At 44.4% G+C, this 21,636-nt stretch overlaps 1 protein-coding gene across 3 annotated transcripts in view; it reads left to right on the top strand.

Moving 5' to 3' along the window:
• The first annotated feature begins 427 nt into the window (after window positions 1-427).
• Window positions 428-21,636, top strand: part of PLD1 (phospholipase D1) — a 201,844-nt gene continuing 180,635 nt past the window's right edge. For 2 of the 3 annotated variants that reach the window (XM_008512881.2, XM_008512879.2), the window contains exon 1: window positions 428-709. The gene's annotated coding sequence lies outside the window, so the exon portion shown is untranslated. Of the gene's footprint in view, window positions 710-17,578; window positions 17,734-21,636 lie in introns of those variants that run through there. The other variant, XM_070583129.1, reaches the window with a different exon arrangement.

The following is a 21,636-nucleotide window of genomic DNA, read 5'->3' as shown; positions in this document are numbered from 1 at the left end:
TTTAAAGGCATCAAGACACAGATCCCAGTCAGTCTCCTGCGCTGTAAGGTGGGTGACCTTAGGCTGGTTACTTCGCTTTTCTGAGTCTCAGTTTCCTTACTTGCCAATTAGCGATAACACCTTCGCCAGGGAGCTGGCAGAAGGTTTATAGATGATGTCAGCAAAGCTCCTACTTCTTAATTGTGTCACCTCAGGCAAGTTATTTCACTTTTTTGGATCCTGTTCCCCTACTTGCAAAATGGGCCAATCGCAGTTAGCAGCTGCAATAAACAAGGATGCGATAATGTAGGCAGGGCTCCTGGAACAGTGCCTAGGCACCTGGCGGCTCAGGAGTACCTGATAACAGGAATAATAATAGTGCTAGGGAACATTCCCTAGGTTGATGCGGTTGAGTTATGAAACTTGGGACAAGGGACAATAAGAAACGGGAACCAGGAGACAGGCCCGGCCGCCGGAGCCCTGCTGCTCCGCCGGGCCGCCTGCCCGCGCCGCGATGCCCCGGCCCTGGCCCCGCCTCGCCCCTCCCCTGCCCCGCCAGGGCGAATCCGGGCGCCGAGTTCCGGGCGGCGGCACGGCGCGGTGCCCCTCCGGCCCTCCCTCCTCCCCTTCTCCCCTCCTCCCCTCCTCCCGCGCCAGCTGTGCCAGCTGCGCCCGAGCCCGAGCAGCTGCCGCCAGCGCGCAGGTGCCCGCGGCCGCCGTCGCCCTACAGGTAGGAGCCGCGCTGCGCCCCCGGCGCCCGCCGGAGCCGGTTTCCGCTGCCCTCGGACTCCGTCCTCCCCACGCCGGCCGACCCGGGGCAGCTGGCCGCTCCCCGCCCAACGGGGACGCGACTTTGGCAGAAGCGTGGGCGGTGGGCGCCAGCGCCCTGGGGCCGTCGAGGTCCCCGATGCGCGCCTTCGGGCCCCATTCCTGCAGAGTCCACGCTAACTTCGGCGCGCACTTCTGCCAGGCCAGCGGCTGCCAGGAGCGTCGAGCCGCACCGGCTCCAGGCCGAGGTTGGAGGCGTCCTCTGCAGGATGAGCCGCCCACCCCGCCGTGGGGTCCCCGGTGTAGTGCGTCTGGTGCCCCCGGGTCATTTCGCGCGCCTGGAGTTCGCGGGCGCTGTGGGATGACAGGGATGGCGGGCGCGATGGCACCAGCATCCCGGACCAACCAGGAAGTGCTGCGTTCCGAGGCTTAGAGCCCAGCTGGCCAGATGCAGCGTCCTGGGCGTGTGGCCACACAGCTGCTCGCTGTGGCGCCCACGAGGTGATGACTCCGAGGCGGGGCAAGGGGCACGGGGGCCAGGAGCGGGGCGTGTGTGAAGGGGCTTGTTTTTCTCGCTCCAGCTCAAAATATTTGGGACCTTGGTGTCAGATCCAGGAGCGCGGTGCTCCAAGCCTTCTGTAGGATTTGGTGACGCCCTTCAGAACAGCCGTGGACGCAGTCCAGAGTGACGCCACGCCTATATTTGCTCCTTCTCCTAGTCTCGGGTTATTGACTTCGTGACTTCCTCGGGGAAGTACTAAATGCAAGTAGATTCTTAAGGTCCACAGGGCTTCTGCGTTTGGCCATCCTTGGGTCTTTCCCCGGAATGGAGAATTCCGTCAACTTTGTCTGCCAGGCCTGCTAATTTCGGTTTAGAAGACCCTTTGTGGGCCTTCCGAGGGCCTCTGGGAGACTAGGTACCCAGAGACCTCTGTGATGTGTTAAATGGGATAATTATTGGTGGTACAATGGAAGTGTAAAAGGTGAAAAGAATCTACAGCTTAAACTGTTAACAGACACCACGTTTACACACTGTTTCTTTGGGTAAGGATCTCTTTCCGTATTAAATGTTCTGTAACATACATACAAGTGAATTTGTACACAAGCTTTTAGCTTGAATTTATACACAGCCTTTAAACGTTGTTTGGGGACCTTTTAACTAATTATATGAGTTCCTAGTCTGTCTTCTCAGGATCCAGTGTAACTTACGATCCGTATAAAAAGTGTGAGTAGTTAAGGCTTTGAGGAAGATGTGTCCTTACCATGTATGTCCCAGGTGTCAGAATATTTATGAACCATGGTGATAAGTGCTGTATAAGGCTCACTTAGGTTTATTGATTTATTTATAACTAGGTGGTGGGGGACCCTGCTCCTTGGAAGTCGTCTGATTCCAAAGTGTGTGTTTCTTAATTAAAAATTATTTGTTAAAAAATCATTTACCTTGAATTCTTACAGAGTTTTTTAAAGTTACTTTATTTTATCTTTATTGTGGTAAAATGCAGCCAAAATTTCCCGTCTTATCCATTTTTAAGCATACGGCTCAGTGGCATTAAGTACTTTCACATTGTTGTGCTTCCATCACCACCATCCCTCCTCGAGACTCTTTTCATCTTTCTCAGAGGGTTTTAATAACATTTCAGTGATAATGATTATGTTGCAGGCTTTAGTTTCCTCACGAAGCAGGGTTTGAGTTCCTTCTCATAGCTTTAGAGAAGTGTACTTTTAAAGAAGGGTGAAAAGCCACAGCCAGGCTGTAAATCTTATCTCTATCAGTAAAGGTCTAATACATTAACATCTGAGGATCAGCTTGTGAGCTGTTTACATTTGTATATAAAGACATTGTGAGGTTTAGGTATCAAGAGGGAAAGACAGATAAGGGAGTTGTTGATAATTCCCTCTCCTTAATATCTAACAGAAAATTCCAGTAGTTCTGTCTCCTTTAGCAGAGGGGTAGCACCCATCTAAATTATGCTTGGGCTCAGGTTATGGCAGCTTTTTAGTAACTAAGAGCAGTTTTGATCCAACTAGCTGCTGGGTGTAGCAATTTCCTCTCCACTCCAGGTGTTTACTAAAGATTGATGATGGAGGCACCAACACATAGGATATGGCCCTTTAAACTCGCAGTTAGCATGAGTCATTGTGTTCGTGAGACAAGGGTAGCTGTGCAAGGCCTGGTTTTATGTTTACAATCTTTGAAGTCTTAGCACCACAAAATAAAATATATTCTCCTTCAGGGTGTGGTTGAATGTTGTTACAGGGTTAAAGTGAGAAACTGGTAACCTGAATTTCTCATAAGCCTGTGATTTTTCTGATTAGAAAAGGAATCGTAGGCCAGGCCTGGTGGCCTAGTGGTTAAGTTTGGTAGGCTCTGCTTCAGTGACCCAGGTTCAGATCCCCGGCATGGACCTACACCACTTGTCTGTTAGCAGCCATGCTGTGGCAGCAGCCCACATTGAAAAAGAAAAAAGAGGAAGATTGGTAATGGATGTTAGCTCAGGGTGAATCTTCCTCAGCAAAAAAAAAAAAAAAAAAAAAGGAAAGAAAAGAAAAGAAAAAAGGAATCGTACAAATGATATCTTATACTACAATGGGAAGGCATTCCAATGTCTTAGTTTTTCTAAATTCACAGTGCAGCGTAAAATCTGGACCCCAGATGTTTTTGTGCTGGGTTATTAAACAACAGTGTATGTTATATAAGCGTTTCACAGTGTCACAGGTTTTTTTTCTTTCTGTTGTGAAACTTTCTTAATTTTTGGACTTATTGAACAAACATCACAGCGACAGAATAAAATGGTTTATTTATTTAATCAAGACTTACATGGCGCTTTCTGTGCGCCAGGCATTATTCTAAGCATTTTGCAAATATGAACTTATTTAATCCTCAGAAGGGCCCTGTGAAGTAGGGAATTGTCTCATCCTCATTTTATAGATGAGGGAATTTGAGGCACGCCAAGAGCATACAGCTAGCACGTGGCAGAGCTGGGGTTCCATCCCAGGCAGCCTGAGCCCAGAGGTTTGGTATTGCTCACTCTCCAGAAAAATATAACCTGAAATTCCACCCTCCTAACACATGAACTTTTTGCACGTTGTTATACTCTTATCTTGTCCTTGTCCTTAGGGATAAATGATTTGGCGTAATTGGAATTAGAGTGCAACTCAGACGTCAGTTCAACTCCCTTATTTTTAGAAGAGGAAATTCAGGTGGAGTGTGGTTATGTCCCGGGCTGGGAGCTGTGGGACAGGGTCCTGGAGAGCATCTACTGGGCCAAGTTGTACCTCTTGATTGTGAGGAGGTTGGGACCCTGGGAGGGTCTGGGGAGGCTGGGCTGTGTATTTGCGGGGGCAGTATTAGCCAGTCGGAGGGGAAACGCTTCCCTATTTTAATAATCGTTATGACCATCCTGGAGCCAGTCTGCTAAGTAAAGGCCGGGGTTATGTCAAAGGTGGACAGAGCAGAAGCTTGTGGCTGAGTGGGGCCATGGAAGGTCTTGCTGCTTAGGGCTCCAGAATCCCAGATTCCGTCCCCAGTTGCTGGTACTGCCTGTGACCCTGGGCTCCTCTCTGGATGAGGGGAATATTTTATTCTGTACTCAATCATTTTTTGAGCTTTTTGGATCTAGAGTTAGGAACCTTTTGAAAGCTTCTGACGCACAAAAGAAAATCAGCCAAGAGCAACATGGAAATAAAAATAACTTTATTTAGTCGATTCTTTTGTTGAGAGAGAGAAAGAAACTTCTAAGGGCATAAACTGGCAAACTTTATATTAATTTAAGAACAGGAAAATCAGGGGGCCGGCCTGGTGGTGTAGTGGTTAAGTTCGCACACCCCACTTCAGCGGCCCAGGGTTCATGGGTTCGGATCCTGGGCACGGACCTACGCACTGCTCATCAAGCCATGCTGAGATAGCATCCAACATACGAAATGGAGGAAGATTGGCATAGATGTTAGCTCAGTGACAATCTTCTTTAAGCAAAAGGAGGAAGATTGGCAACAGATGTTAGCTCAGGGCCAATTTTCCTCACCAAAAAAAAAAAGAACAGGGAAATCAAAGTTCAGTATTCAAGAATGATTGTTTTCAAAGTGGGCTTTTATAGACAGTACATTTGGATGAAGGAGACTAAGGAATAAACATGGGAAAAGGACAGCGGTGGGAAGGGAGGGAGAAGCAAATGCAGAGAGAGGAGGAAATAGAAGAGGACCCATAGAAGGACAGGGTGCTAAAAGCTTTGTCAGTTCTTCATACAGGGCTGAGTTTCAGCGGGTTGCCTCTTAATGCCCTTTGAAATGCCAAATGCAGTTGAAAATTATCTTTCCTTTGGTTTATCTTGAAGTGTTCTTAGCGTTGCTTAAAACCATTGCTAATCAACAAAGCTTAGGGACAAGGAGATACCAGGGAGCTCTTAGCGCCTGCCTGGGATCTTCATACCAACCTAGTCTGTTTTCATTTATACCACCTTCATATGATGGCTTTTATAGATAGCGTGATGTTAGAATCTCCAGGTTTACAATTATTTTATCATCTGTCTTCCCTTCGAGAGGGTATGGTCCTTGAGGTCACAGACTGTGTTTTTGTCATTTTCGTGTCTCCAGTGTCCATTGTAGTGTACCGTAGGTGTGAGCTGAATGAAAGGATGCTTTTAATGGATGAAGGAAGATGATGTGATTAGTTTTATTCAAAATATATAGATATTTGCAGAAAAGGCGGCTTTATGTTAATATTTTACTTATTTATTTGCTCCTCTGTGTCGCTTAACTATTCTTACAAATAAATTCGTGGATGCGGAGTGGACAGTCTGTGGCATTGCGGTTGGCAGCCGTACTCATTTCAATGGCCTTTCCTGCAGTATTCGCCACCCAAGTTCTGGTGGAGGAGTCCTTTGAAATCAGGAGACTGGGGAGGTAGCAATGGATTGGGAGGGGGGGTTCCATGGCTGGGAGCAGGAAAACAATTCCAGAGGGATGAGGGAGTGGTGGTATGACTATGCAGAACCAAAAGTGGGAAATTTGAATAAAGGAGCTAAGAGTAGAAAAAAAAAATAAATAGAAGATGAATTTTAGGTATTGTTTTTTACATCTTACCATTATCCCACTTTGGAATAAAAACATATTAGCTAAGGTAAGGGTCTAGGATTTGAGGATGCAGTATATTTTTGGTACTAACATGATTGTGACGTCAAAAAGATTTAAAAGCAAAAAAGGGGGGGGGGAAATCCAGCCAGAATCCCATTATCCTAAGGGCAAAACCCACCCGTTGGGATATTATAGATGGTAAATATTTCAATGCTCTAGGCATTTGGAGCAAAGACTGACCCTAACCGTTACCCCACCTGAATCCCAGCCCCACGCTGCCACTGTCGTGGCTGGAAATGCAGGGCGATGGGGCAGTATGTGTGAGGCTTGTATGGCACAGCTGGGCCCCACAAGGTCCTCACTGAGGGGAATGATGACTCCAGGCCTGGGCCTAGGAGCCAGAGAGCTTGGATTCAGATCCTGAGGACTCTAGCGCCATGTGGCCTGAGACAAGTAACTTAAAAGTCCTTCTATGCCTTGGTTTTTCCATTTGTAAAATGAGGATAAAAATAGTGCCTATCTCCCAGAATTGTTGCGGGACTGCGGGAAACAATGCCGCAAAGTGTTTAGCGTAGAGCCGGGAACAAAAATGATGCCATAAATGTTAGGTTCCCCTCTTTTACACCTTGCCCTCCTCTCTCCACCCCAAAGCCGGCAGGAGCGACACCCATAAATAACCTAGCAAACTGGAACTGCTGCTAGAGTAGACGTGGAGACGTGGCCCTTTGGGAGTATGGAGGACAGAGAGATGACCTTTGCTTGGGAGGAATTCTTGAGTGAGAATGGGATTCCACGAGACCCCAGTGATGGGAAGCAGAGGGAAGACTTGTGGCAACAAGGTTGGTTACAACCAGAGAGAATGAACTATATGCCTTTGGTAATTACACTTTTAGGGTGTGTGTTTTGACGTTAGCTAGGAAATTTGATTTTTCTTAGTTCACCAGCATAGCATATCATTTTATAGGAGAGGCATGATTCGTTTACAAGACCACTGCTCTAACCCCCGAGCTATGGAACTTGTAGGAGAAGCATGATTCACTGCTGTTTGCCAATGAGTGTATGTATAGAGGTGTATTTTAAAAATGTATCTAGAATTCAGAAGAACAGAGTGTGCTCTCAAGTAAGACTGAACTAGCTCATGCTGTGCTGGGAAAACAGCCCCCATCACATTCTTTAGCTTCACGTTAAACGGGAGGAAGGCATCACTGGCGCTACCAGCTCCGTAGGAGTGTGGATAATGCATGTCCACACCAACCGTGGGTGGAAGTGTAGACTATTCGTCAATAACCTAGACCAACAGTTTTCACACTTTAAAAAAAAAAACCGTGGTCACTGTTCCCCACCCCTACTCCCGAGAACCACTTTTCTGAATGAGTTCTGTGAAATCCTAGTATGTAAGCCACCCCAAAGCAGAGCCATCCTTCTTGACAATTCCTAGATGGGGACAGTGAGCCAGCTGCTTTATCCCATGTCCCCTCTCTGCCCACCTCCTGGCACCAGCTGCCCCTCAGCTGCTGGAACCCTAAGGCTCCTAGGAGCAGACGTGAAGGCATCGCCATACCCTTATTGTAGGGAAGAGAAGACTAAGGCGTAGAAAGGGGAGAGGCGAGGCGAGCCAGTGGACTGTTCAGCTCTTGCCAGCGGGGTGCTGGAACTGACGCAGACTGTGAGCTGATTTGTAAAAGATCAGGAATTTCGTGAGCTGATTGTTAAACACGCCATTATTAAAACTTAAGTTATCTAAAAGTTTAGGTTTTAAGCTCACATTAAACAAATTATGTCAAAAACAAAGGTCATAAATACCACCAGTCATCACTCGCTAATTATTTTACTAAATTTACTGCTATCTGTGCTCCTGAAGTTATTTACATCTGTTGTTTCTGTATGATAAAAATACTATAGCTACGGGGCTGGCCCCATGGCCGAGCGGTTAAGTTCGCACGCTCCGCTGCAGGCGGCCCAGTGTTTCGTTGGTTCGAATCCTGGGCGCCGACATGGCACTGCTCATCAAACCACGCTGAGGCAGCGTCCCACATGCCACAACCAGAAGGACCCACAACAAAGAATATACAACTATATACTGGGGGGCTTTGGGAGAAAAAGGAAAAAAAAAATAAAATCTTAAAAAAAAAAATGCTATAGCTACAGCACACCTATTGTCCAACTGCATCTTCAGTGACGTGCCGGGAGTTTGAAATCAGCCATGGTGGGGATATTTACACCCCGGAAATTGGCAAACACTCTAGTTAGGGCTTCTCCCTTGCCCCCAGCTGCTTGATAAGCACTTGTCAGCACACCAATGCCTTTACCCCAATGGGACATCAGAGCTTCTTCACTTGCTCCTTATTTCTCACTGTTACCAACGAGATTTGCCCAGCTCTTTTCTTTCAGCTGTCACAGTGGTTCTGAATTTGGAAATGTGGTTGGAGGGAAAGAAACACAATTGCAGTGTCCCTATCTGTCTTTTCCTATTAGCTGGTGCAGTTATGATTGGTTCCAAACATTTTAGATCTCCACTGCATTCAATTTAACCCTTGAGTCTATTCTTTTATAGAGATAGGATTCTCCTGACTCTAGCTCCCCCTGCCCCAAAGAGCTTGCCCTCTCCCCCAACCACAGTAATTCTGAGGGCTGACTGAACAAACTCACCTGAAACTTATTTAAATTCAGATTCCCAGGTTCTGTCACATGCCTACTCAATTGGGATTCTTGGGGTAGTGGGTACTCCATGTACTTTTTTGTAAGTTCCCTTGGGATTTTGATGATCGTCTCATGCACCTGCTGGTCCCTCCCTTGGCCCCTTGCTGCCCAGCCCTGATGCCTTGTGTGCCCTGTTTAGTGTCAGGTCAGTTGGGCTGCTGGGCCCTGGACACATTGCATGGAGCCTTGATTTTTATGTTTGGCCGCGAATTCTCATCCTGTGAAACTTAGCATTCAGAGGTGGGGCTCTTTGCCCGGGAACCTGTTCCTCGTAGCGGGGCCTGGTTCCCGAGCTCAGTTCTCTTGGCACCTAGACTCGTACCTAAGGAGACAGCTCTATGTGGTGCTTGGAGACTAACATGGGAGGCAGGTGTGCTGGGTTTATTTCCACATTAGCCTCAGGTTGCACCCCTCTGACTACAGTCGCTCATCTCTGGGGATTGTCAGGAGGATTCTGTTTCTAGAAGACACCAAGCTTGGTTCCATTTTAGGTCCTTTGCATTGTTCCCTCTGTCTGGAACACCCTTCTCCTAAGTCTTTGCATGACTTGCATCTTTTTGACATTTTTGGTCAGTGACGCAAAGTTCAATCAAATATCACCTTCCTGGAAAGACTTTCCCTAACTAGCAGGCTGCCTCCCAGCTCAGTCTGCATTGCTGTGCCCACAGCCTCATCCGTCCTAGCCTTTACTGTGGGTTATTTTCATCCCAACACTCATCGCTGTCTTCATGTCTTGTTTTCTTGAAGACTGAGTTTTCTACATGAGAATGTAAGCTCCTTGAGAGCAAGGACTAGCCTGGCACGTGGTGCTCCCTGGTTACTTGTTAGGTGAACGCCTCTCTGAATTGCTCTATAAGTTTATGACGTTCCTGTGAACCCTGGGTTCTCGAGTGACTCATCTTGTCCCTAATCATTCTTTCCTGACCCTACACACATTACCATGTTCATGACGGTGATTCACTGCTGGGATATTACTGCCATTTGGAACAAGGGCTGCTCTTGACCATAGGAAATAAAATCTGTAGCTTTCTATGTGAATATCACCTCTCATTTTCAGAGAGCTCATAAGGAGTTGATTCAGCTGCCCCTATTCATCCTGTGGGTGAATAATCTCTGATAGGATGGATCAATTAAACATGAAAGTAATGTAAAATAAACCTAATGGATTTTGGGAAACTCTTGTTTTCTCTCTTTTGAATTGTACCCGGGGTGGTTTTTGGCGGAGTGATGGGGGCTGGGGGGTGTGCATCACTCTGTAAGGCACCAGGCGGCCAGAAAGGCATGCTGGAGCTGTCCGTCCTGTGTGATCTCACTGGAGGACACGGAATAGCCTTGACTGATGGTGAAGTAATTTTTGCAGATCTGTTGCCAGAAAGGCCAATAGGTTTGGCAGTGAAAGCTATCCCCCTCTGTCTGCGACAGTCCCTGCTCATGCTGGTGTTGGAGAATTTATCAGGCAGAGTCTTTTGGTGCCAACAGAGCACTCAGCATGTGTTATCGAGGCTACAATGGGGTTCTGGCCACGTCTTAGAGCTTCTGGCCTAGCGCAGTCGGCTGAAGGTAGGACTGAATTGTGCAGTCGAGTCCCGCCCGGCTGCCTGAAATGGCTGGTATTTTGTAATGATGACATGCTCCAGTTTCTTTTGATGGTGATTTTCAAACTGCTCTGTGTTTCAGGATTGGAGCAGGGGCTGGGGCCAGGGATGTAGAGAGTAGAGTTCTGGAGTTTCTCTAACCTTCACTTTCAACAAGAGCACCTCATTAAAAAGCCATGATTTTGTATATTTGCCTTTTTAAAAATAAACTGTTTGTTTTAGATTTACAGAAAAGCTGCTATAATAGTTTCTCAGGCTTTCCAAGTTTTTGATGACTTTGACTGTTTAAAGGGGTGTTGGTTGGGTATTTTGTAGAATGGTGCTCAGTTAGAACTTTTATGATGTTTTGCTCATGATTAAACTGGGATTATGGGTTTTGAGAGGAAGAGCACAGAGATAAAGTAGAATCTCATCGCGTTATATTGAGGATACACACGTACCATCAACATGGCTTATCACTGTTGATATTGACTTTGACCACCTAGCTGAGGTGGTGTTTGTGACGCTTCTCCACTGTAAAGTTACTCTTTCTCCCCCTCTCAATACTGTACTCTTTGGCGGGAAGTCACATGCCACAGCCCCTGCTGTCACACTGGGGAGTTACCTCCTGAGAAGGATGTTAGCTGTATAAATTGTTTGGAAATCTTCTGCGTGGGAGATTTGGTTTTTCATCCCCATTTATTTATTTATTCAGTTATTTATTTATATCAGTGTGGACTCATGGATATTTATCTTATACTTTGGGTTATAATCCAACACCATGTTATTTACTTACATTTGGCTTTTTAAAGACTTTATTTGAACAGAAAATTCTGTTGTTTAAAAGTGTTAGAAAACTATTGTTCGTATATATTTTTAATCTTTCCTCCTTTTTTCCCTTTTTTCCTTTAAACATCCTATTTATTATTCTGTGGGGGCAGTTAAAAGCAAATTACCAGTTAGTATTTAATTATGTTTTTCTTTATTTATTGCAGAAATCAAGTTAAAATGTAAGCATTTAAATTGTTTTTGGAGTGGCAGAGACCAAAAGGCATTTTTTTCCCTATTGTATCCTGAGTTTGCATTCAGTACTTTGAATTATTGCCCAGCTCACCTGTAGAGAGATTCATAGTCATCTGTCTTCCCACAGCTCCATAGGAAGTGTAATAACATACAAGGTTTAGGAATAATTTTGGGCCTTCTCTTTTTTTCTTCAAATTTTCCTTAAATACAATAGAAACTTTGAAAATGCTACTCACTGTGCTCTTCTTGTTCTTATTGCTGGAAGAAAGGTAGGCTTGTCACAGGAACCCTCACATCAGTCGTCCATGCTATCTGTTTTCTAAAATGAATCTCCTCTGTGCAATTTTTTTCTCCACTAAAGAATATAATTAGGGCCAGCCCCAGTGGTCCAGTGGTTAAATTTGGTGTGCTCCACTTCAGTGGCCTGGGTTTGGTTCCTGGGTGTGGACCTACACCCTTCCTCTGTCAGTGGCCATGCTGTGGTGGTGGCTCACACACAAAATAGAGGAAGATTGGCAGCAGATGTTAGCTCAGGGCGAATCTCCCTCAGCAAAAAAAAAAAAAAAAAAAGAAAAAAGAATACAATTAAATAAACTGTATGTAAACTTATATTCCACCTTTCTAAAAAAAAACATCTAAAAGTCTACTATCTAATTGATCCTAACATACTTATTAATCTGGCTTAAAATAGAGGGAAAACACCCTAAAGATATTTCATTTCTTTACTTCTCTTAATGTTGTTGATTTTCTTTTGTATTTCGTTAGTTATTTTGTTCTAAAATCTAGTGCTCTTAGGTGTTCTTGTTTCTGTGCCAGTTCACACACACACAAGTACTTCAGAGACTAGTTTTAGCTGCAGGCACATCCCTCTTTTTTTTATTGAAGTTGTGGGCAGACAGTTATACTTGAAGACCAGATGACCTGGCTAATTGGGCTGGAAAGACGCTTCTGAATCAGGTGTTGGTTAGTGGTTTAGTATGCAATGGGTTACTCACGCAGCCCTAATAATAGGATGCCCCATTAAGGACTCAGTCCTCCTGTAAGGAATTCGAGGCCCATCCTAGCATGGCTGACTTCCTAAGTGGTCAAGTAAACTGAGCTCTGTGGTTAGCTCACAGGAGGATCAGGTAATATGCCCAGGGCTGGACCTTGGGATGTGGCTAGACAGGTCTGAAGAGTTTACTGTTGCAATTAAATAAAGGGTAACAGTGTTAATTAGAACGTGTTGAGAAGTCATTATTGTATTTCGTGGTAATTGCACAAGTTAAGCATGAGGGATAAGCTCTTCACTTAATTGACTAGAATTAGAATTATTTTAACACAACCAGAGCAAACATTCAATACTCATTCTTTCTCATCAAACCAATGCCCACCTTGATGGTCTCCTGATTCCACCCAGGATTTTTTTCTCCATTTCTTTGTTTATTCACTAAGCCATAGGTCCTTCATCTGATGACTTCTATACAGTAAAAGCTTCTCTACACTCTGATTTCCTAGGGCTAACGACTCAGGGAGGCTGTGAAATTTGTCCATAATTGAAAATAAGCTTATGTTCGGTGAGCAGGACTGACCACAAATGATGACTAGAATTTCTCTTTTGTCATGGCGCACAAACCAAGCTGGGTCTAGGGCAGGGAGGGAGAGGCATTGCTTCAGATAAGGCCTGGGCTTCTTTGGCCTTGGGGTCCTGCTCACCACAGCCCCCAGAGCTGGTGTGGATCAAGAGGGGTATCACAGCTCGGGGGCAGAGGATGGTGACCCCTCAGCTGAGGATCTTTGTCCCTGAATTAGCCTCTGGTATCAGCAGCCACCGTGGAGCCTCTTCTGCTCGGAAGGTGGGCCTGGAGACATTGTTTTCCAAAACAGAGGCTTGGTTTTCTTCAAAGTGTAAATTCATTGCTTAATGCTGCAAAAATGGGTTTAGAAGTACGTTAGTAGAGGATGTTTAAGTGGTCGTAATTCACACCCTTACCATTTAGCTCTATGTTGCATCCCACAGCATTTTAATCAGTCTAATTTGATCTTGTCCAAAACACTTTCCTACCATTGCTGATTATCCAATAGGACAATCTTACTGAAGTCTGGGCGAGTGTTACCTGGATGCGGTGGCCTGAGAACTTTTTCCTTCCCTTTAAAGTTTCTTTAGGATTCACATTTTAAGGATCAGTGATGCTTACATTGTATGTATGGTTTTACAAATGAGACATGAAAAAGTGGAAAATGAGTTTGAAAATTATTCTCATATGACAGCCATCATGAAACTTAATAAGGACGAATGGCACTTACAGAGTCATAAGCCTCTAAAAGATTCTAAAGATTGAGAGAAAAAGAATAAACCCTCAAAGAGTTTAGCCACCTTCAGTCAATTTTAAATAGGAGGCCCAAAATAAATAAGTGAGAAATTTAAAAACTAATTCACATCAGTACATGCCAGCTTTTTTTCACATTGTTAGGATATTTGCGTATCTTTTGGTCAAAAGCTGCTTACTTAAAAAAAAATGCATTCAAAAGAAAGACATACACAATATGGCATGAGTTTTTTAAAATTAAAATGAAATTTCTTTTATTGCTTTTTCTTTTTAAAAAGCACCACTGCTCACTATAGAAAAATTAGAAAATATAGACAAGTAAAAAGAATAAATGGTAAAATATCCATAGTCTCACCTGCTTTAAACAATCACTAGTAACACCATGTTAGATAATTAAAATATCCTCCTAGGTAAATATAGATATTTAATTTTTTACAGTTTGTATAATACTTTACACCATTAGCAGTACGTCAGATAATTAGAATACCCTCCTAGGGGTGGGTGTGCGGGTATATATACATTTGTGTTATCGGTACCAAGCAATGGGCTCACTCTGCTCGCCTCAATCTGACCCAATTAACCATGAGTTAGAGATCGAGAAAGGAGGTTTAATTCGATTAGCCAGTTAATTGGAAGATGGGGACTAATGTCTCCAAAACTCATGTTCAAGGATTTCAGAATCTTGAGGCAGTTAGTTATGTAGGGCAAATGAGAGTGAGGACTGGGTCCGGGGATGTTGGTCTCTGAGTGTGACTGGCTGCAGGCATCACATTGTTCCATTCTTCTGTCAGCTGTGATAGATACCTTGTAGGTGTGTTTCCCACCTGTGGTCAGCCTGTTCTTAGAAACTCATAGAACAAAGTTTTAATTTATCAGGCTACAGCGGAATACATACATAAGTGGGGGCCATAAATCAGGAGGGCATGTGAATTTTTTAAAATTACGTGCAGAGCAGTGAGTAGTCACACAGAGGAGGGTCTGGGGCCATTTAACAAAACAAGATGGCCTCACTTTTGCTCACTTACATTATTATACACAATATAATATATGTTATATAATATATTATACATAGTATAATATATATATTTAAGTGTATTTATAATATGTTTTTAAAAAGACAACTGTCTGAGTTTGACTCTAAACCTGTTCTGTGAGCATAATTTACCTTTTTTTTTTTGAGGAAGATTAGCCTTAAGCTAACATCTGCCACCAATCCTCTCCATTTTGCTGAGGAAGACTGGCCCTGAGCTCACATCTTCCTCTACTTTATATGTGGGACGCCTGCCACAGCATGGCTTGACAAGTGGTGCCATGTCCGTACCCGGGATCCGAATTGGCAAACCCTGGGCCACCGAAGTGGAATGTGTGAACTTAACCGCCGTGCTACCGGGCCGGCCCCTGTGGGCATAATTTACTTTTTAACAGTGAATCCTGTGTTGAAGAATACACATTCAGTGGCTGATTATTCTTCAGTTTCTGTAGAGTCTCTCCTTTCATACAAAAAGGGCATCTCTAAGTAAATCTTCTTGGTACTAAGCTAATTTATCTTTTTGAAGTCACAGATGGAAAATGACCTGATTTGTTAATTGTACAATTTGTCATTAGTAGGTAATTTAAGTGTATTTTCTACTCCACATAGGTGTTTATGCATGAATTTAAATGGTCTAAATTCACTATTAGAAACTGTGGATGTGCTGGAAAGAACTCTGGTCAGATATTCAGGATAATGTGAGTTTTGGTTTTGTTTCTGCAATTAACTTACTGTGAGTCTGGGCACTTTATTTCCGGAAATTCCCCTTGGACTCTTCTCTGTTTCAGGCCCTGCCTCTGAAGCTGAGATGAATTAACCTTAGCCTCGTCACTGCCCCCGGGGGATTTACCATCTAGTACAGTGGTTCTCACGCTCCAGTGAGCATCGGACTCCCCTGGAGGGCTCAGCGGAACACGGAGTGCTGGGCCTCACCCTAGACTTCCCGATTCAGTAGGTCAGGCCTGGGCGGAGAATTTGCGTTTCTAACAAGTTCCCAGATGATGCTGATGCTGCTGGTTTGGGGACTATGATTTGAGAACCACTGATCTAGTGGTTTGGCTGACACATCAGTAACCACAATTCAAAGATTAAATGCTGTGAAATAAGTACAAGTAATGTGCAGTGGGAAAGAGGGTGTGGAGAAGTGGGTCAAAAGACTAATGAACAACCGGAGATCTGGGAAGCCCTAATGGAAGAGGGAGAGGTTATACGGGATCTTGACAAGTGGATAACGCCTGGACAGGTAGGGCATTTTGGGGGATGGCACCATCCCAGTCTCCTGATGGGGGCAAGAGTGCAGAATGTGTATGGGAGTAGGGATGTGGTCTAGTTGGTGGAGAGGAGGGTGGGTGTGGGGGAAGGAACAGCCAGGAACAGATGGAATTGTGAATGAGAGAGCTGGAAAGTTAAAGTAAGCATGCTCTTGGTTTTTGGATATTGGCAGCCGTGGAAGAGCAGGATCAGAGCCAGGCTTCAGAAGGGCAACGATGGCATTGTGATGCATGGCTTGGGAAGAGAAAGAGTGATTTCAGGAGAGACAGTTAGGAATTATTGGGGCAGCCTAATCCGCAAGCAGGGATGAGCTGAAGAAGAGCGTGAAGTGGGAGGGATAGAGTTGTGTGATGGGTCTGCGCAGAAGCCACAGATTTGGTGGTTGATTGGTTCCGGAAGATGAGGGACAGGGAAAAGGCAAGGGAGACCGAGGATTCAAGTCTGAGTGGTTGGGAAAGAATAATGTGGCTGGCTCCCTCAGGGGAAATAGATTGGGTAAGAAGACAAACTTCTTGGGGCTTTGATTTTTTTAGGAGGGGACTGGACCAGATCTTCTTAAAGGTCTCTTTTTGTATGATTGCAATCAATGTTTTGAGGGCTGTTGCTTGTCTGAAATATTATAGAATATATTTGTACAAAAAGTAAAGGGCTGATCTATAACAGGCACTCATACATTTGTTGACTGATTGATGTGGGTTAATCGTTAGTTCTGAAATATTTACATCTGTAAATAGCCTTCTTTTCCAGCTCTTCTTCGTTTTGCTTATAGTTTTCTTAGTATGTCACCTTGCTCTTCCTTCCATTTTATATGCTATGCATGTGAACATTTCTCGGATATATATTCTATGTATGTATTTAAATAAGTGTAGCAGATATTTTAAAGCTCTTTGTCTTTTCCCTCCCATTGTAATAATAGCACCACGTGTTGATATATTGGTGCGCAAGTCTGTCTTCCTCACAGGATTATAAACTCCTTCTAAGTAAAGAATATGTCTTACTCACTTTGTCTTCCTCACTGCACTCATTATAAGTGCTTGTATAAAGTGGCCTGCAAATGTTTGAGGAATCAGATTGAGTCATTGAGTAAAAGTCAATTAATAGCTGTTCTTCGGGGAGAGACAAAATGGCTGAGGCAATAAAAAGTAATAGTTTAAAGAGAAATGGAAATCTGTGTATCTCGGGAGGTAGAAAGAGGGAACGTTTAGTTCAGTAGACCCTCTGGACTAGAATAGAGATCTTCAAGGACACTTTAGGAACCAGAAGCAGAAGCCCATATAAAGTAGGAGAGTGTTCAACTCTGTCTTAAATTAGCCATTGGAAACCTTGGGCCAGACCTTTCTACTCTGGGCCTCAATTTCCTTATTTGTAAGGTTGTGGTTATAGTCAATTATGGATTTTTATACCTCTCCCCACAACCTTTTGGGGAGCATTCCAAACAGAGGGAACAGCATGAGCAAAGCATCAGAGATGGGAAGGCGTATGTGTGTTCTTGGTGACCAGGGTGTGACGTGCTAGGAGTTGAAGCAGGAGAGGGAGATAGAGGCCCAGTTTCAAGGGCCGTTTCTGCTAAGATAAGGAGCTTGGACTCTGTCCTGTGGGAGAGTCTTGTGCCAGGTAGTTTAACTGGGAATGCCATTAGGGAGCAGGAGTGAAGGACCAGGGAGAGTCACACGGGGAAGGAGGCGTTATTGAGTTGGCTGTTGCTGTAGGCAACTGATGGCTTGATTCTGAGGGATCTTGTCAGGAGAAGTCTTATGACATGCGTCTCAGTACAGTTCCCCTGGAGAAAAAAGGGAGACGTTTTATCCATATTTCTCGTCTCCCATTGATTAAAGGCAGCCCCACCTTTTCAGATGGGCATGTCTGACTGCCAGGCAGGTTGCCATGGGCGCCACGTGGAGCAGCATCAGAGGAGCCTGGGCTAAAGATGCCCGGTCAGGTCGCACTTGTGTGAAGCTGGCTGCATTCTTCATGGAACCGGCTGCCATTGCAATGGCAGGAATACCAGGTGAGTTTGACAGGGTTTGAAGGAGTGCTTAAAAGGTGGCCGGTACGGGGAGCTGTTGAGATTTTTGAACAAAGGAACCACCTAATCAGGTTTATACAGTGATGTGCTGGTAAATGTTTAACCACCAGCTCTCCAAATAAATGTGTATGTGTGTGTGTGTGTGTATATATATATATATATATACGTAAAATAAATTTTACTGATATAAGGGATGTGTACTATACAATTTACAAATAATGATAAAACAGACAATACTCTTTGTCGTAAAGTCTTATTGACTTATAATTGACTCTGTCAGGTTTCTGTTGGTTTTTGCTGAATTCTTGTGTCTGTAGCCAACCTATGATTACAACTGACAAAAGAAGGTAGTCGATGTTTTCTATTACGGCATGGAGTAAGATGAAAGTGAAACAGTGAAGGCATATCCCAGAACTTCACTTGTTCATTATGCATCTTCTTTATGAAGTAGATGGGACTAGAAGAGTATTTCCTCAACTTTTTGTTTTTATTTGCGACATAACTACTACAGGTGCCACACATTTAATTAACATCTTCTCCATCACTTTCTTAAGCCTAAACAACCAACAAAACCAAAATCAAGCTATGATTTGTTGGGTTTGTCAATTTCCATGTGTCATTCTCCCATTATGGCTGATTTCAAGTTACAGGGGTTTGGGAAGAGATGTGCAATTGTGTAACATTATACAGTCTTTCCACAGGCAGGTAAAATAGACCTAAGTAACTTGAAAAGCATGGATATTAGTAAAATGCACTAAAGTAATAAAGAAATGATAAATTTTGAGTATTTATTACCTTGGGCTTAATATAATTGATTTCATTGTAAGTTTATATAATTTAATTTTTAATAAGTGATACGTTTAACAACTGATTCATAAAATTCCTGAAAATTTACCCATCAGTTCTTAGGAGCTGGGATGAGCCAGCCCAGCACACTGCTGGAGTCATATTTTTAGGAGCTCACTTTGGTAGCAATCTGTAGAAATGTTTTGAAGGAGGGTGTAGGGAAAAAGAATCTGAGCTGTAGTTTGGGGGGAAAGTAGCAGACAGACTTAGGAAGTGCCTTCAGACCCTGCCAGCATGAGGGCTCACAGGAAGTCAGGTTAACAGAGATGATGCAAATGCCGGTGGTTTGTGTTCAAACGTGGCCATGGAGGACATTTAATAAAAACCTCCCCCAGGTACTCCTGCAGTCTTGCATGTGCTTGCAGAGCCCCACGGCCTCTGCAGTCTTCTGCTTTGGCTTCCTTGTTGATGACCGCGCACCAAAGGGATTTGAGGATGAGGCCCCACACCCGCGGGTGCCCTCCTGGAGAATGGGGTCTGTGCCAAGGAAGGTTCATGCAGGGCCTCGCTTTCCCAAGTTTGCAAATCTGGCTCTAGAAAGGTGTTGGAGACTGGAATGTGCCCTGCAGAAATTTGCGTCCAGGAGCCTGAAGTTGTTGGGGTTGTTTTTTTGTGACTCACAGAGGCAAGAGGAAGACAGCTGTCTCCATTTCTTCCTGCAGCTGCTCAGTGCAGCAGCCTTGGCCAGTCTGGAGCAGGGCAGGGGAACAGCCCCTCTTCCTTCTCCTGGTTTGGCTCCTGGAAGTCACAGAGGTCTATCTGTCTGAAGGCCCCCTTCTCCTCCTGCAGACCAGCTGGTGCACATGAATGTCTGAAGGCCAGGAGGCCCCCGATCCATCTGCACTCCGAGAACATGGATTTCACTTTGGGGTTGTCTGCTCCCCCACTACTCTTAGTAGAAAAATAAGGTGGAGTAGATAAAAGAGTGGAAGTGGCCCCTGGGTACCTGGTGGGGCCAATAACGGAGGTGTGGAATATGGAGGGTGGCACATGTGTGACTGAGTGTGGGAAAGGGAAAAGGATGGAATTGAGATATGAGGCAGAGAAGTTTAATCATGTTCAGTTTTGAACTTGATAAAATGGGTGCCTGTGAAACAGTTCAGTGGGTTCTAGGCATTCTGGAGAAAGGGAGGAAAGGAATGGTGGTAATGGGAGTAGTAAGCTGGTGAACCCATGAGTGTCTATGACACCTCCTCCCCATGAGGATGTAGAAAGACAGAGTCGACAGGTAGACCAGCTAGAGCTCAGAACCCCAAGGACCAGTGTTTGAGGGATGGTGTCAGGGGTTAGGAGCCCAAGAACTAGACAGAGAGGAAGGTTCAGGGAACCCTGAAAGGAAGGAAATAGCACAAACAAAGGAGCTGAGGCACAAGTGTGGCTCATACTGGGACAGTTTGGCTCATTGTGTTTATACTTAAGCTTCTCAAGTTTATCTATTCAGAGTTATGATTATGTTCCACCTCGCCTCCCTTTTTCCCTCTGAAAAAAGGAGTCAAAGATTCTGCGGTGTCATCAACGACCCGTCAGGAAGGCATCTGACACTTGTGTACCACGTTAATCCTTTGATCCAGCCTTTTGTAGTCAGTGCGAGGAGAAAACAAATTTACTTTAAGCTGAAGTTTTGGGAAATGTCAACTTTTTCCTGTTTGATGTTTCTTGCTGTGTTTTCCATCTTAATCACTTTATTTTCCCCTTGGTCACGGGCCTGATATTTTTTTCTCCCACAGTTGTCAGCTGCCTGGTGTGTCAGGCAGTTTTTCACCATGATAGAGTGACACAGGAGAGCTCAAGCTGGCAAGGTCACTGCCCAAAGTGTGTGCCACTCTTGGTGGTTACATTCACGCACATCCAGAAAGCCCAGGGCTACTGAACTGAATTCTAGGCTGTGGAATGACCATGTAGTTTGCATGTAGCAAAAAATATCCCCTAGACATGTCCCAGGGTTGTTGGTTTGGGAGAAATCAGAGGACTCCAACATGAAAAGACAGGGCCTAATAAACAGATGGTGGAGTGAGTTTTCTACAGTACAGATCTGTCAAATAAGCGAATTTGGATGTGACTACAGCCTCGCCATAAGTAATCTATTCCATGGGAATTAAAGTTAGCGGATTTGTGAAGGCATTTATGGCAGATTGTGAAAACTTTTCTCTTATTCTTTTGCCAGAGCATAGAAGCATGGAGAAATAAAAGTGGGCTTTCACTGTGACTCTCTGCTCTAATCCTCTTAAACACTTAATGTGTCCCCCTGTACAGAGCAGTGAAATTAAATATAGCTATTCTTTATAATGTGTTCGTCTACTGCTAAGGGGATAGGAAAACTGGAGAAAACAGTCCTTATATGAGTTAATATTGTATTTAGCTATAAGTATCAGAGACCCAGAGAGTGGCTTTATTTCTCATGTAAAAGTGGTCTGGATGGCGGCAGTTGGGGGCAGGCATGAGAGCTCCAGGAATCGTCTGGCTCTCTCAGCTCTCCGGTCAGCTACCTCCAGGATATGTGGAGCTCCAAACATCTTCCTTATGTTACAGGCAGAGAATGAAGAGGGAAGAAGGGCAGGCCATCTTCCTTTTAAGGATCTGTCTCAGAATTCCCACCCTCCTACTTCCATCTCATCAGCCAGAGTTTAGGCACATAGCCACGCCTAGCTGCAGGCGTTGTGCTTAATTCACTCCCTATCTCTCAATTATTATAAATCTCATTTTTTGAAAAATTAATTACCCTACAATCTTCTGTTCTCCTGGTCGTTATTGCAAGAGATTGGCAGAGAGCTCATGCAAGAGTGAGATTCTTTAGTGTCTTTCTGGATGATTCTATGCCGAGAGGTCTTCCTCTGTGTTTTAGCAGCAGCAGCTCCAACATGAATCAGTCAGGGTTACCATAGACGTAGGGCTAGTAGGCTATATGGATTAAGGGATTTTTTTAATAAGGAATCAGCTTACTCAGTTATGGGTCTGGCTAAGCATGCTTGAAATCCGTAGGTTTTGAAATTCAAGCACTGAAGAAGAGACTGTCAGGAGCAGGCTGGAACTCCAAGCGCA

This window comes from Equus przewalskii, chromosome 18, assembly GCF_037783145.1.
Source record: "Equus przewalskii isolate Varuska chromosome 18, EquPr2, whole genome shotgun sequence".
NCBI lineage: Eukaryota > Metazoa > Chordata > Mammalia > Perissodactyla > Equidae > Equus > Equus przewalskii.
Note: the sequence above shows the minus strand (reverse complement) of the source record. Positions and strands in the feature narration are given on the sequence as shown.